General features: G+C 38.6%; 1 long non-coding RNA gene across 1 annotated transcript in view; it reads left to right on the top strand.

Moving 5' to 3' along the window:
• The first annotated feature begins 235 nt into the window (after positions 1 to 235).
• The window catches only part of LOC134221913 (uncharacterized), a 38,320-nt gene continuing 23,205 nt past the window's right edge, over positions 236 to 15,350 (top strand). The window contains exon 1 of the long non-coding RNA XR_009982386.1: positions 236 to 748. This is a non-coding gene — a long non-coding RNA (uncharacterized LOC134221913). The remainder of the gene's footprint in view (positions 749 to 15,350) is intronic.

The following is a 15,350-nucleotide window of genomic DNA, read 5'->3' as shown; positions in this document are numbered from 1 at the left end:
CTTTTCGTGTACTAGAATTCTGTTGCGTAAGGTTGCGTTTTTTGGAGCAATATCGAAAAAGCCGTTGCTTTGGGCAGCATGTGGCACACGAATGGAATGAAACGCGAAGCACGTTGTTATGCGCATGCGTTCGAAAAACGTGTTCACTGTTAACTTGACATTAGTTTTCCTCAGAGACATTAATTTCCCTATATATAAGTGCCCTACTGTTGAGTGGAAAACGGTCAGTGCCGTGGAAAGGCTACCACAGTGAAACAGCAGCTGCCGAGAAAATTTAGTTTTTTACAGACAGCAACGCCATTAAGGCGTCTTGCTCCATTCGTAGTGTTGTTGTGTTCCTTGAGCTATTTTCTCATTTAAGTTATTGACTCCTATCCAACTATACAATGGCTCACTTCTAATTTACCTTGAATAAGTCATGGGAGACTAATGAACGTTTGAACAAATCGGAAAATCAATCACGGTGCAAGCGAAAAATTTCAGCGTTGTGAGCATTCAACATCGATCGATTCTATGCTGACCAGGAAGATTGTGAATTATTGTGAGAAAAGGGCATAGCTCCCCGGATTATGAAGGAAATGATGGTGATGAAATTTGTGCAGACTATGATGATTTTACTGGTTTATTTTAATTGTGACGTGATATATTTTAAAAAGAATATCAATAAACATTAAAGTGGAAAGAGCTCTCACAGAGTTCACATAAGCGAAATCAAAACGAAGGAAATAATCAAAATATTGATCTTCAAGTAAGTATAGAATCTATGAACCTTAAAGTACGAAAAGCTGCAGTATTCGTTCAGGGCCATTGATTATGAGTCATCGTTATGCGAAGGAAAAATTCCGTTGGATTTTCCAACGTCAACGAACTTCCACTTGGCTGTGATGACGTGGGCCAATGTAGATTTATTTTCCCATTATCGATTGATGGTTAACGAGGACAAGGCAGACAATATAGCAACATGTTGGGTGAGCTATTTATATCAATTCTAAAAACTAGACAACACCTACCTAATTGAGGAAAGGTTTTACGTCAGTTTCTTATTCCAACATATGTATACATAAGATTTGTGCTATCTCTACAAAATTCTGGTTTAAACATTTTGATTGTCAAATTGAGTGATTTTCATTAAAAAAAACTTAATTCACCGAATAATAAGACTGCCTTTCTCACGGTTAGGCAAGACACCAACCTTATATGGTATTATACGGCTCAATGTACCATTTTCATTATAACTTTTATACGAAATGGTAGATTGTTATCAAATGCAATAGTGATCATCTAGGGTTTCCAAAAAAACCCACCCCCGTCGAATAAAACTTGCGAGAAAATCGGTACAACTCTGTGGTATGAGAAAAGCGAAAAGATTTTTAATATTTATATTTTATGTTTCATTACCATTATCTATTGGGAAAGATCTAGTTAAGAGACAACGAAAAGATTTTTTTTGATAACAGTGGAAATGTTCCACTTGTACCGGTTCAGCTATTATATGTACTTTTTCATAATAAATTAGATGCGAAAGTTTAGGCTGCATAAATATAACCCGTTAAAGCACAAGTACGTTTTTGGAGTGATCCTGCCATAAATGTGCAAAAACTTATCATCACCCTACGTTGCAGATGTAGGTCACGCATTAATTTACGCCTTTCTACGATGAAACTAACAATCACAAGCTTACATTTGGAGATCGTCGTTTGTTCTAGTGAATGTCGTCTGCTGCGCATTTAACAATCCCGTACCCCGTACCTTCGTACTCTTTAACCGCTATTGCAAACGTAAGGGTATTTGATTTTGATTGTGCCATCATCACTCAGATGTGGTTTTGTTTTTTCTTGGTTATAAATACCTTCATCCTATACAAAATGCAATGAAATGAGATCAGCTGTTTCTGCTTGGACATGATGAAATATTTTATTAATCCAATTAGTGGATATTTTGATTTGTAAATAGTGTGACCAAAATAAACAACTACGAAAAATAGAAATTAAAATTTGCATTGATTTTGATAGGACGAATATGGGAGTTATGAGGAACAGTGGCTCTATAATGAAACGAGTTTTTTTAATCGTAAAACCGTTTCTCATTGAATTGATAACCTTTCGGTACAGCCTTATTGTAAAGAGAGGCATATTAAGAGCTGTTCAAAAATAATAATAATACCGCAGATGTTTATGCATGTCTGTTTTCAGACTAAGGCCGAAGTGGCCTGTGCGGTATATAAGAGTTTTCTCCATTCGGCTCGGTCCATGGCTACACGTCGCCAACCACGTAGTCTACGGAGGGTCCGCAAGTAACCTTCCACCTGATCGATCCACCTTGCCCGCTGCGCACCTCGCCTTCTTGTGCCCGTCGGATCGTTGTCGAGAACCATTTTCACCGGGTTATTGTCCGACATTCTGGCTACGTGCCCGGCCCACCGCAGTCGTCCGATTTTTGCGGTGTGAACAATGGATGGTTCTCCCAACAGCTGATGCAACTCGTGGTTCATTCGCCTCCTCCACGTACCGTCCGCCATCTGCACCCCACCATAGATGGTACGCAGCACTTTCCTTTCGAAAACTCCGAGTGCGCGTTGGTCCTCCACGAGCATCGTCCAGGTCTCGTGTCCGTAGAGGACTACCAGTCTAATGAGCGTTTTATAGATTGTCAGTTTGGTACTGCGGCGAACTCTATACGATCGGAGCGTCTTGCGGAGTCCAAAGTATGTACGATTTCCAGCCACTATGCGTCTCCGAATTTCTCTGCTGGTATCATTTTCGGCAGTCACCAGTGAGCCCAAGTACACAAATTCTTCTACCACCTCAATTTCGTCACCACCAATGCCAACTCGCGGTGGGTGGCTCACATTGTCTTCCCTTGAACCTCTTCCTATCATGTACTTCGTCTTCGACGTGTTGATGACTAGTCCGATCCGCTTGGCTTCCCTCTTCGTTTTACCCCTTCCAAAGCGATGTTGAATAGCAGACACGAAAGACCATCACCTTGCCGTAACCCTCTGCGGGTTTTGAAGGGACTCGAGAATGCCCCTGAAACTCGAACTACGCACGTTACCCGATCCATCGTCGCTTTGATCAACCGTGTCAGTTTATCCGGAAATCCGTTTTCGTGCATTAGCTGCCATAGCTGGTCCCGATCGATTGTATCATATGCGGCTTTGAAGTAGATGAATAGATGATGTGTGGGCACGTTGTATTTGCGACATTTCTGCAGTACTTGGCGAATGGCGAACACCTGGTCCGTGGTGGAGCGTTTGCCCATAAAACCCGCCTGGTACTGCCCCACGAACTCCCTTGCAAGTGGTGCTAGTCGACGGCATAAAATTTGGGAGAGTACCTTGTAGGCGGCGTTCAGCAATGTGATTGCGCGGTAGTTGCTACAATCCAGCTTATCGCCTTTTTTGTAGATGGGATACACGACACCTTCCATCCACTCCTGCGGCAAAACTTCCTCCTACCAAATCTTGGTAATGACTTAGTGCAGCGCTCTAGCCAGTGCCTCACCACCGTGTTTAAATAGCTCTCCTGGTAGTTGGTCAACCCCAGGGGCTTTGTTGTTCTTCAGCCGGCCAATCTCCTCCTGGATTTCCTGGAGATCCAGAGCCGGTAGAATTATGTCCTGCGCGCGTTCCCCCAGGCCCATCACCATACCGCCATCTTCGTCTGCCACATCGCCATTCAGGTGCTCTTCGTAGTGCTGCCGCCACCTTTGGATCACCTCACGCTCGTTCGTAAGAAGGTTCCCGTTTATGCCCTTACACATATCAGGCTGTGGCACGTGGCCCTTACGTGAACGGTTCAACTTCTCATAGAACTTTCGTGTGTTATTAGCGCGGTACAGTTGCTCCGTCTCTTCACGGTCTCGATCTTTCTGCTGACGCTTTTTCCTCCGGAAGATCGAGTTTTGTCTGTTCCGCGCCTGTTTATATCGTGTCTCGTTCGCCCTCGTGCGGTGTTGCAGCAATCTCGCCCATGCTGCATTCTTCTCTTCTATCATTTTGGCAATTGTCTCGAACACCTGCATTTCGACGAGAGTTGAAATGTTAATTGGGCAATTAAAATGCATTATTGGGACTTGAACCATAGCTTTCGCTCCGTACACGCGCTGATATGAAAGGTTGGGTATCCTTCCACTCCACGCTTCCTCAGGGGTCATTTAATGCCCACGAGTAGGAGAACGGTTGATGAGATAAACTTGATACGGTGGATACAGCTCATGCACAGAAGCCTTTTGTTAAGTTGTTTTCGAACAATATACATCGTGCCATAAGTTTGATTCGCCTTGAGCTTCTTGCCGCTTCGACACTCCGCCATTCGGTGCTTCTGTTGAATACTGCGAAAACCTAATTTTCTGATTTCGTTTTGAGGAAGTATACGAACAGACGCCTGGTCTTGTCGTTGATGAACGTGATGTAAAATTTGTTTCCTTCCCCCGATTGAGTTCGTCTCCATCGGGCCTGATGTCAGAATGCACCAGTTGCGGAATGTCCGCCGCACGGGAACTTTTCTATGGAAAAGGTAGCTACTACTACTTTCCCATTGGACAGATCCGACAATCTGCACCCTTTTTGTTGTTAAAGGTGATGCCAGTTGCCAAGCTACCAGCAAGTTTCTTGAGATTTCCAACACCGAGATGACCCATATGTTTGTGCGAAAATTCCTGCAGGATTATATGCCAAAGCCTTTTGGATCACCGCCTTGGTAAGCTTGAATTGGTTGTTCCAGTTGCCACCAACTCGCCCTTTGGATTGTGGACTTTGCAGCCATCGTTGCTGGAGTTGCCTCTTGTGCACGATTTTATTCACCGAGAAAAAATTTGCCGTCAATCCGGGAATCAATTGCACTCCACTGACCGTAACGCCATTTTGTTCATCTCTGCTGGATCGGCTGGAGATATGCCGAACCACAGGCAACAATGTTCATCATACCACCATTCGCCGCAATAACTTTTCCGTTTCTTCCTAGAGACCGGCCAGAAGGATCATGCCAATCCACAATTCTGGTAGCTTAAATTCAGCTAAAGAAAAGTTTTTGCTGCAAATTTCCACGACGACCAGTTTGTACGTCCTGCCACCCGGCTTGAAGATCCGCCGGAACTTTATGGTTGATTTCATGCAGCATCTTCTCCGCCACCACTATGCTGGAAATTTTCAGCTTGATCTACCATATTGAGAAACAGAACTTATCTTTTTTTTAACTTTTCCAAAAAATGATAGGCCCATAACCTGTAGAATAGCTAGAGACGTCTGTCTTTACTAAAAGTGATCTTATCTATTTTCTATATTAACAAAAACTATGAATATCAAGAATTGCTATGATATAGGGGAACTGTTCCGATCTCCATCTCACTGTACATATATCCATCGCATCGCCAAACAAAGAAATACGGCACCAAATTCGTCGCTCCTTTTGTCAACATGCGTGCTCACTGCTGAAAAAAATCACAAAAATAATAAACAAACCAAATTCCATTCCATTGCTTTGTTTTTTATGGGATGGAAATAGGAGCTATGAGATGAAGTGACGAATCGTTCCCCTAGTTTAACAAATAAAACGAGCGTCGTTCAGAATCAGTGTTAGTAGATCCTCTTTGCATAACTCTACTATAAGAAACTTTACCTTCTCTTAGTTATGGGGCTGGGTGATAATTATTAACTCGTTAAAACGCATTTTAGTCGATAATAGTTTGATTTTTTGAGTTAGAAATTTAATTTACCTTTAGATTAGCAACACTAAAGTTGAATTATTTTAAATAAAAAAGCATGTGTTGATAAGTAGCCTAACATGTAGTTTTCCAAAATTCCAACCCTACGTATTTAAAAGTTTAAAAGTTTTTAGTATATCACTTCTAAAAACGTTTTAGAAGCATTTTAAAATATACTGCCTATCTTCACCAGTTATTTTACGCACACGCCCGTCTCTGCCAGATGGCAGCAACGCGGCTTCGTCAAAGCGAATCAAAAACTATGGAAAATGCTATTTAATAAAGCCATTGAAGAAGGGGAAGAATATGCTTTAAGTTTATACTTTTTCAATTTAAGTTACTTTCCGCCCATAAAATTAATATGCAACAAAACATACCCTTAAATATCCAACATCCAACATAAAAAGATGGCAAGCCTGACAAGATGTCCGCTGACAATGGCTAATCATCTAACACGCAGTGAACGATGTAGCATGCATTTACTGCGTGTTTAATTGAGAAAAACGTGCGTCACATGAACTGTCTGAAGTGAATTGATTTATCAATTGAAGAGTTAAGGCCACACTCATCTATCTATCTGTTTATTTGGCATTTATAATCCAATTGGGACACTGCCGCTTCGCAGCTTAATATAATATTGGGTAATTTCCAAATTTTAGGAATACTGACAGACTCATTGTAGCGATAATTCTTCTTGGCAGGTTTATTATGTATACAGGTATCTGGAACTCCAATAAAAATTTGGTTTTTTAGGCGAGTATATAAACTCAGGGATTTATTTCATTGGAATTTTCTCGGAAATTCCTTGAGAAATTCGTCTGCAAATGGCTATTTTTCCAGATATTCTTCCGAAAATTTCGTCAAAACTCGTTCGGAATTACCTCCGAAAATTCCCCTTGAAATTCCTCTGGAAACAGTTAGAGCAAATCTGAAGTCAGATACGGATTCAGCGAGCAAAAATCTATTAGGGACACATTATTTGGTGATAGGGACAAAATCTTGTTGAGCTGTGTAATCAACACTGCGAAACTATTAACATTACAATGTCTCGGCAGAACCTAAGAAAATATTTTGTCTCAACCTACACATCTAAAATTACATTAAATCGCAAAATTAAACACTACTTAACCAATCTGTTTTTATTTTTATGCACTATAATACCGTATTTATAGCATTGAGAAAATAAAGAAAAACCTGTTATAGGTATGTGTACTAGTCTACATCGGTTGACGAAATAAATAAATAAATAAATTGGCGGCGGTGTGAGTCAGCATGAATCAATTTTGAGCATTACAAATTTTCCGTAATTTATCCAGATGTTCCTCTAGGAATTCCTCTGGAAGATCCTCCAGGAATTCCTCCGCAAGCTTCTCCAAAAATTCCCACGCAAGTTCCTCCAGGAATCCCTTCTGAAGTTCCTCCGGGTATTCCTCCATAAGTTCCTCCAGGATTTTTTGCGAAAGTTCCTTCAGGAATCCGGAATCTTCCGGAAGTTCCCTCAGGAATTCTTCCGGAATTTTCTTCATATTTTTTTTCCAGTAATTCCAGTAAATCCAGTAAATAAAAAGTTCCGAAAATTTCGTCCCAGAAGATCCTACCGGAATTCTCAAAATTTCTGTGGGTTCTTTCCCTAAAATTTCTACAGAAAATCATCCTAGTTTTTTCAGGAATTTGCCGCAATATCTTGAAACAATAACCCTGGAAATTCTTCTAAAAACTCTCGCACTTTCCCTTCCAGAAGTTTCTCTATGAATTCTACAAAAAATTCCGCCAACAATTTTCCCGGAAATTACTTCAAATGCCTCGAGAAATCCCTTTATAAGTTTTCCTGAAAATTTCTTCAAGAATTACCTGGGAATTTGTTTCGGAATTTCCACGAAAATTTCTCATTCTGCAGAAAATTCCTCTAAGAACGTCTCCGGGAAGTTCCTTTTCAGGAAGTATTTCCGAAGAAATTTTTGTGGGAGTATCCTTAAGAGGAAGTCCTAGAAGAGTATCTGAAACAAATCTAGGAGAAATTCCAAAATAAGATTTTTTTTCAAATGAAGTTCATAAGGAATTTTCAGAGGAAAACAGAGATCAGTTACTCGCTAGGTGCAGTTGTGAGTAGACCACCATCCAATGATTTAGATTAAAAGACTTTATCGGTATGCGGTAAGCCGCGCGGCTACAAAGCAAGACCATGCTGAGGGTGGCTGGGTTCGATTCCCGGTGCCGGTCTAGGCAATTTTCGGATTGGAAATTGACTCGACTTCCCTGGGCATAAAAGTATCATCGTGTTAGCCTCATGATATACGAATGCAAAATGGTAACCTAGCTTAGAAACCTCGCAGTTAATAACTGTGGAAGTGCTTAATGAATACTAAGCTGCGAGGCGGCTCTGTCCCAGTGTGGGGATGTAATGCCAATAAGAAGAAGAAGAAGAAGAAGTTGATCGGTATATGAAAGTCGGCTCTCTGATAGGTCTATCAAAAATTCGTTTTTGAGTGCACAGAGTTACACCTTGGTGTCCGAAAAAGGCATAAACGATTCTAAAGACGAGAAAATTAAAATAGCTTCATAGCTTGAGAAACACTGTTGGTGGCGGTTATACTTAAGCTATCAGCTCTAACTTTGAATTGCTGTTATTACTTAATTTCTCAATTTTAAATTCTAGTTGTATGTTAATTTGTGTTATTGATTGTGTTTGTCTGTGTTCATTCTAGATACTTACGGTGAGGCGTGGAATATAATTGGAAATTCGGCAATTGAATTGGTGATAAATTTAATATCAAGTGAAGATCGATAGTGTAGTTGTAGTTTTTCTAGTACTGCTTTCTACTGTATAGTGCTATTGCTGCTATTTGTGCTGTTGTTGCTGCTGCTGGGTGATCTGCTATCTCATTGTTGATTTATTGGGCGGAAAGTTATCAGGCTGAAAAAAATCTCGAAGCTACTCTAGTACGTCCCTTTGCACACACTTGAGGTACGGTTGTGAAAGGCAAGAGCCTGTCTCACTGTATGCGGCTATGCTCAGATAGCCTGTATGCATATAGAGCTGGTTTTGGTCAGAGAAGCACTGTTTTGGATTATATCGAACGATTGGCTAATCGATCAACGGCTTGACGAAAGTAATATGGTAGTATGAAATCTGATGAGTTGAAAAGGTATCGGAGTCATTCTAGTACGTCACTATTCACTCTTGTGTTTTTATGGTAAGGGCCAGTTTCTTGTGTGCGGCTAAGCTCAAATAGCTTGCATACAAGCAGAGGTGGCTGTGGTCAGAGAAGCAACTGATTCAGTAAAAACCGAATGAAAGTTCACGGATTATCGGCTTGATTTCAAGTAGTGTCATTGGATCCATGGGAGTATGGTTGCCTAGCAGAAGTGCTATACGTGCGATTTTTCATTCAGTTCATAAGTAAACTTATATTTTGCCGTTATTCTCCCAGTGGTATTCAACTTACACCAAATTGAGAGCCTACAATTTTTTTTTTAACCACCAGCATAATATGTTTTGCATGTTCAATACTTTTATCTAGTTCTTCGTACTTTTTTTTCATTCCTGTTATTGTTTAGTTTTGTACTATTTCGCGATATGGATAACGATACCGTTTGCTGCGTCGTGTGCAAGAAGCAGGAACAGAATTCAAGTAAAGTAGTATCCTGTTTGTATTGCTTCTCTGCAGCTCACTATAAATGCAGGAACATCTTAGGTAGCGCTATTACTCGGGTAAAAGCTAACATGTACTTTTGCACACCCAATTGCTCCGAAATATATAAGCGAATCGTAGACATGCAAAACAGCAGATCATCAATGATGAGCCTGCTAGCTTCGGAATTAAAAGAGACTGTTGCTAATGTAGTTGCTGACCAGTTAACTCAAGTGAAATCCGAGGTTCGTTCAGTAACAGCAGCCGTTGAAAAATCGCAAGAATTCTTGTCTACGAAATTTGATGAGATCGTATCAGATTTCAAAGATCTCAAAGCTGAAAATGAAACACTCAGACAGCAACTTTCTGCACTGTCCAAATCTCACAGTGATTTAACCAGTTTTGTCCATCAACTGGAGGCTAACGTCGATCTCTCGGATCGTAGAGCAATTTCGAATAACGCGGTGCTGTTAGGTCTCCCAAACATTGTGAATGAGAATACCATGAGTTTAGTTGAGAAAACGTTTGTTAAAATTGAATCAACTTGCCGCTTAACTCGATTGCTTCGGCGTCCCGACTGTATGTTAGTAAAAATAACGATATTCCGGTTCCAATCCAGATCGCTTTTAGGAATAAAAATGTAAAGCAGCTAGTTCTGAATCGTGCAAGAGAAACAGGCACAATACTTTCAACTAACGTAGATCAATCTCTCGTTATTAACGGGAAAGCTACGCGAATAACTGTGAGGGATGAATTGACTTCATTGTCAATGGAGCTTCTCCGAAAAATGCGCGAGTACCAAGACTCATTCAAAATTAAGTTCGTGTGGCCTGCAAGAGGTGGTGGCGTTCTAGTAAAAAAAGATGAAAATTCTAGTTCAGATTTAATCAAATCTAGGGAGGATCTAAAAATGTTAATTAATCGATACTCTGCAAATCATAAGCAAACACCATCCCCAAAACGTAAAAAGAACGATCAGAATTAAATGTTATTTATAATTTCATTTCGTTTTCATATTTATTCAGCGTGTTGTGAAATATGTTCATGTGTTCCCAAATATATGTAACAATGTATCAAATTCCAAATTACTTTCATAATCACATTGATGATTTTAATTTGTCTTGTGAGAGTATATCTCAGAAAAAACTTCGTATTCTACAATGGAATGTGCGAGGTATCAACGACCTAAACAAATTTGATTATATATTAACTTCGCTTGATCATATCACTGCTCCGATCGATGTTATTGTGGTTGGAGAAACATGGATAAAGGAAGGAAATACATCGTTGTACAATATTAAAGGTTATAAAAGTATATTTTCTAGCAGAGACAGATCATCTGGTGGATTGGTAGTGTATATAAGAGACAACTTTGAATTTAGAATAATTGAAAACGTGTGCATTGAGGGTTTCCATCATATCAATATTGAACTTTTGCTGAAAGGGGAAGTTATTGACATTCATGGTGTATATCGTCCTCCGTCTTACGACTTCAATGCATTTCACGACCGGTTGGAAAATTGGCTCAATAGACGCTAATCGTGCTCATTCTTGGAGACATGAATGTTCCTGTGAATTTGTTAAATAATAACGTTGTGTTGAAATATAAGTATCTTTTGGAGTCATACAGTTTTATGTGCACAAATACATGTGTTACACGACCTACCAGTGCAAATATCTTGGATCATGTTATATGTAAAATGTCAGATGCTCATCGGCTAAGCAACCACACTATTTTTCATGAGTTGAGCGATCATTGTATGGTTTTATCCGAATTAAAAATAAAGTTTGGTTCGCACCGCGTAGAATTATTCAAAACGATTATCAATCATCATAAGTTAGATGCTGAATTCAAAAGATATATTGATACCTTTGGGCCTGTTCAGGATGTGAACATATGTTTTCAAACAATTTCATCTAAATACGATGCAATATTGAAAGATTGCACAAAAACGATAAGGAAGTGTGTGAATATTAAAGGAACCAAATGCCCTTGGATGAGCTTGGATTTATGGACACTTATAAAAATCAAAAATAATTATTTAAAGAAATCACGTCGAGACCCGAATAACATGCGGCTAGCAGAACTGCTTCAGCATGTATCAAAAAAACTTGATGTCGCAAAGAAACAAGCTAAAAAAAGATACTTTGAAAACTTGATGAGCAATAGTTCCCATTCAAAATTATGGAAAAATATAAATTGGATACTTGGCAAACCAGTAAACAAACAAAAGCTTGAACTAAAAGTCAATGGAGAATGTATAGCAGATAATAAACTTATATGTGAAACTTTCAATGAACATTTCTCCTCAGTGGGTTTAAAGTTAGCGTCTAATATTAATCAAACCAATTCAAATCTGGATAGCCATATGGAACCGATTTCGAATTCTATTTTCCTACAACCTGCATCTGTAAATGAAGTTGTATTGATCATACACGAATTAAAAAATGGGAAAAGTCCTGGTCCCGATCATATCCCAGTGAAGGCAGTAAAAAATAATGTAATATCTTTTTCCCGCATCCTGTCTGATGCATTTAACCTTATGATCCAAACAGGGATTTATCCGGATTGCTTGAAAGTTGCCAAAGTCATCCCCATTTTTAAATCATATCGGCCCACATCGACTCTCTCAGTTTTCACTAAAATTTTAGAAAAGTTATTGATCACTCGTATCGTAAACTTTCTAGAACGTTATAACATACTTTACAGTATGCAATACGGGTTTCGCAACGGAAGCAGCACAACTATAGCTATAACGGAACTTGTTGATAAAGTTCTGGAAGAGACAGATTCTAAGAAATATGTAGGGGCATTATTCTTAGACTTAAAAAAAGCCTTCGATACCTTGAACCATAACATATTATTGCGTAAGCTAGAATGTTATGGAATTAGGGGGGTTGCGAATAGTATAATCCGGAGTTACCTCGAAAACAGAACTCAATTCGTGTCATATGAAGGTCAGACAAGTGCTCTTAAACAAATAACTACTGGTGTTATCGTATATATTAATGATATAACGAAAATTGGACTTATGGGTACTCCCAGGCTCTTTGCAGACGACACCGCTTTTTCTATTCGAATGTTGATCCAAGATCAATCATTTCAAGTACTTTTCTTACAACCTGTTTTCGCTTAACTTACAGAAAACCAAATACATGATTTTTCGGTCTCCTAGAAAATCACTTCCAATTCTACCTGACTTATTGAGGGGGATGCTACAATTGAAAATGTAGATACATTTAATTGGGATCCTCCTTGATTGTACCTTATCCTGGGATCATCATATCAAAAATGTTGCTGGAAGAGATTCGACCATGTGTGGAGTTCTAAAACGTATTAGCAGTTTCGTCCCGCGAAAAGTTTTGCTTATGCTCTATTTTGCTCACATTCATTCTCATTTGAATTATTTGATAATAGTTTGGGGTAGAGCCAGTAAATCTAAACTAAAAAAGCTACAAACACTACAAAATCGTTGTATTAAAATAATTTATAATTTACCTCTGCTATACTCATCCATTGGACTTTACAATGATTTTCCTCATAAAATACTGCCGATACAAGGTATGTGCGAGGAGCAAACATTACTCATGGTTCATAACATACTACATAACCCAACTAGTATCCATAATATAACTTTAGATGTGGTATCTGGACATCGTATTACAAGACAGAACAGTCATTTAGCTAGGCCTCGTGCATATTCAAGCTTTGGTCAGAAACGGTTTACTTTTATAGGTCCTGCAAAGTACAACAACTTACCCAGAGATTTACGATTGATTAACAATCGTTTAACCTTTAAATCCAACATAAAATGTCTCTTAAGAAGTAGTTTACACCAACTCATAATATGATTACTATTAAACCTTTATATATATTTTTTTGTATCCGTCACCAACATTAAACCTTAAAGATTAAATATTTATAGTTTCTAATTTAAGTTAATATTTTGTTTATTTGCTTTCAATTTGTGCTTCTTTAAAAGGATGCTTAATCCACTAGAAGCACTTGTTTTGATTTATGTAGTCATTGTTCTCTCTTTTTTGCATTAATTTTGTATTAAAAAAAAAAAAAAAAAAAAATAACTAAGAAAGTTGTCTCTTGTTTCCATCTTTGAAATCAGTCTTCTTGTTATCTACTCATCTTAGTGTTACGTACTCATACAATTACGAAGTTTATTAAAGGTTCCTCCAAATCAACGCGATGCAACGATGCAAGCTACTGCCAGTTTTGGTAAGCAAGCGTCAATGGAAACAATAGAGTCATAACGGGAGTGACAGTTCGGTTATTTCGCTCCGGATTTATCACAAACTCATTTTTTCCCACAATTTTTGCCTTTCTCGTACAACAAAGTTGTACCGAAAGGCTATCATTTCACTCCGAAAACGAACTTTTTATAGAAGCCACGGAGACCCATAGTGTTATATACCAATCGACTCAGCTCGACGAACTGAGCACATGTCTGTCTGTCCGTGTGTATGTATGTGTGTATGTGTGTGTGTATGTGTGTGTGTATGTGTGTGCACAAAAGCTAAGTAAAACATTAGACAACTTTTCATATAGTAATCCTTAACCGATTTTCTCGCAACAAGTTGCATTCGAAAGGTGGTAAGCCCTTGTAGATCACTATTGAATTTTGTGACGATCGGCCGTTGCGTTCAAAAGTTATTAAGAAAATGGTTCATTGAACCCTCGATTGAACCATATAAGGTTGGTGTCTTGGCTAAATGCGAGAAAGGCAGTATCACTTTTCGGTGAATTAAGTTGTTTTTTTTTATTATGAACAGAGGAAACGCATATCCTATCCAGTCGCCTCTCCACATATCGATATTGAAGGGACTATTGAGATAGAGAGAGATCGACGAATGGAAGGAAAATTGAAATGGGTACTAGATCCAAAAAAGCTCGTTGCTATGAAAAACGAGAAACAAAAATCGTTTCCTGTTGTTGATGTGTTTATTATTGTCCAAAGATGGTCTAGTAGCCCAAAAATTTGAACATATCGACATAAGAACAGTGAATCCTGAACAAAATATAATCAAAACACATCGAGTTAGGGAGGTTATCGAGATGTAGAAAGCCCAGATGTACCTATGTAAATTGAAGGGACTGAGGAAACCATCAACATATAGGGAGAGATGAGGAAAGTCGACTGTAAATTAATTCAAACACATATATGAACTAGTGGCATCTAACCCCCTAAAGTGTGATTTCGACCTTTCTTTTGCGATTTATTAACACATTTTATAAAGAACGAGAAAGGGATCACCAACGTTATGTGGATTAGTTATTATCATCATCAGTTTGTTATCATTTTTGAAGTGAATGACCCATAGTGAACCTAAAACTTACTATCCTTTATAGCCTGTATCTTTTACCTTTGCAAATTGGAATATATTTCAAAGTAATAGTAGGTTAGTGAATAATTTTGCATATCACTTTCATTAAGAAGTTTTCAGTTTTGTTAAATTCGTTCAACTTTCAGATAGCAATTGAATGACAATGAATTTAGCTTAGCAGTATGCGTCCGGAAGCTTCTTCAATGTCACTTACCAATCACCAGTTGGCGATCCGTATAGAAATACGAATGAAATCATTGCGACATAAAAGTCCATTGATGTCGAGACTCTCTAATTTAAAAATTGCGCTGGTATGAAGGTCGCTGATAAGTCAGTTGTTATGGTGAGCTACGTAAGATTGCGCTCGATTTGGTCATAGTTTCCGTTTCGCATGATGTGAGAACCATACCGTAAACAGGCCAGCTGATCGTCACATGCATCAACCTACACTTTTGCTTAAAGTTCGCTAAACTTTGGAAATTTATTGCTTGATTTATTGATACTTATTGACTTTGTTGACCTTGTTATATGCATGAGTGACATTAAGGTGAAACACGCAGGAATACAATTGAAAAATTACCTCAAAATTTTCAGAAGCACAAATTTTTGTCTTAAGCAAAATGTAACAGCAGAAATCATAACTCACGTTTTTATCATTGTAGCATGTATTGAAAATAT

This window comes from Armigeres subalbatus, chromosome 3 (assembly GCF_024139115.2).
Source record: "Armigeres subalbatus isolate Guangzhou_Male chromosome 3, GZ_Asu_2, whole genome shotgun sequence".
Classification (NCBI taxonomy): Eukaryota; Metazoa; Arthropoda; class Insecta; order Diptera; family Culicidae; genus Armigeres; species Armigeres subalbatus.
The sequence above is the reverse complement of the archived record's forward strand: the minus strand, read 5'-3'. Positions and strand labels throughout refer to the sequence as shown.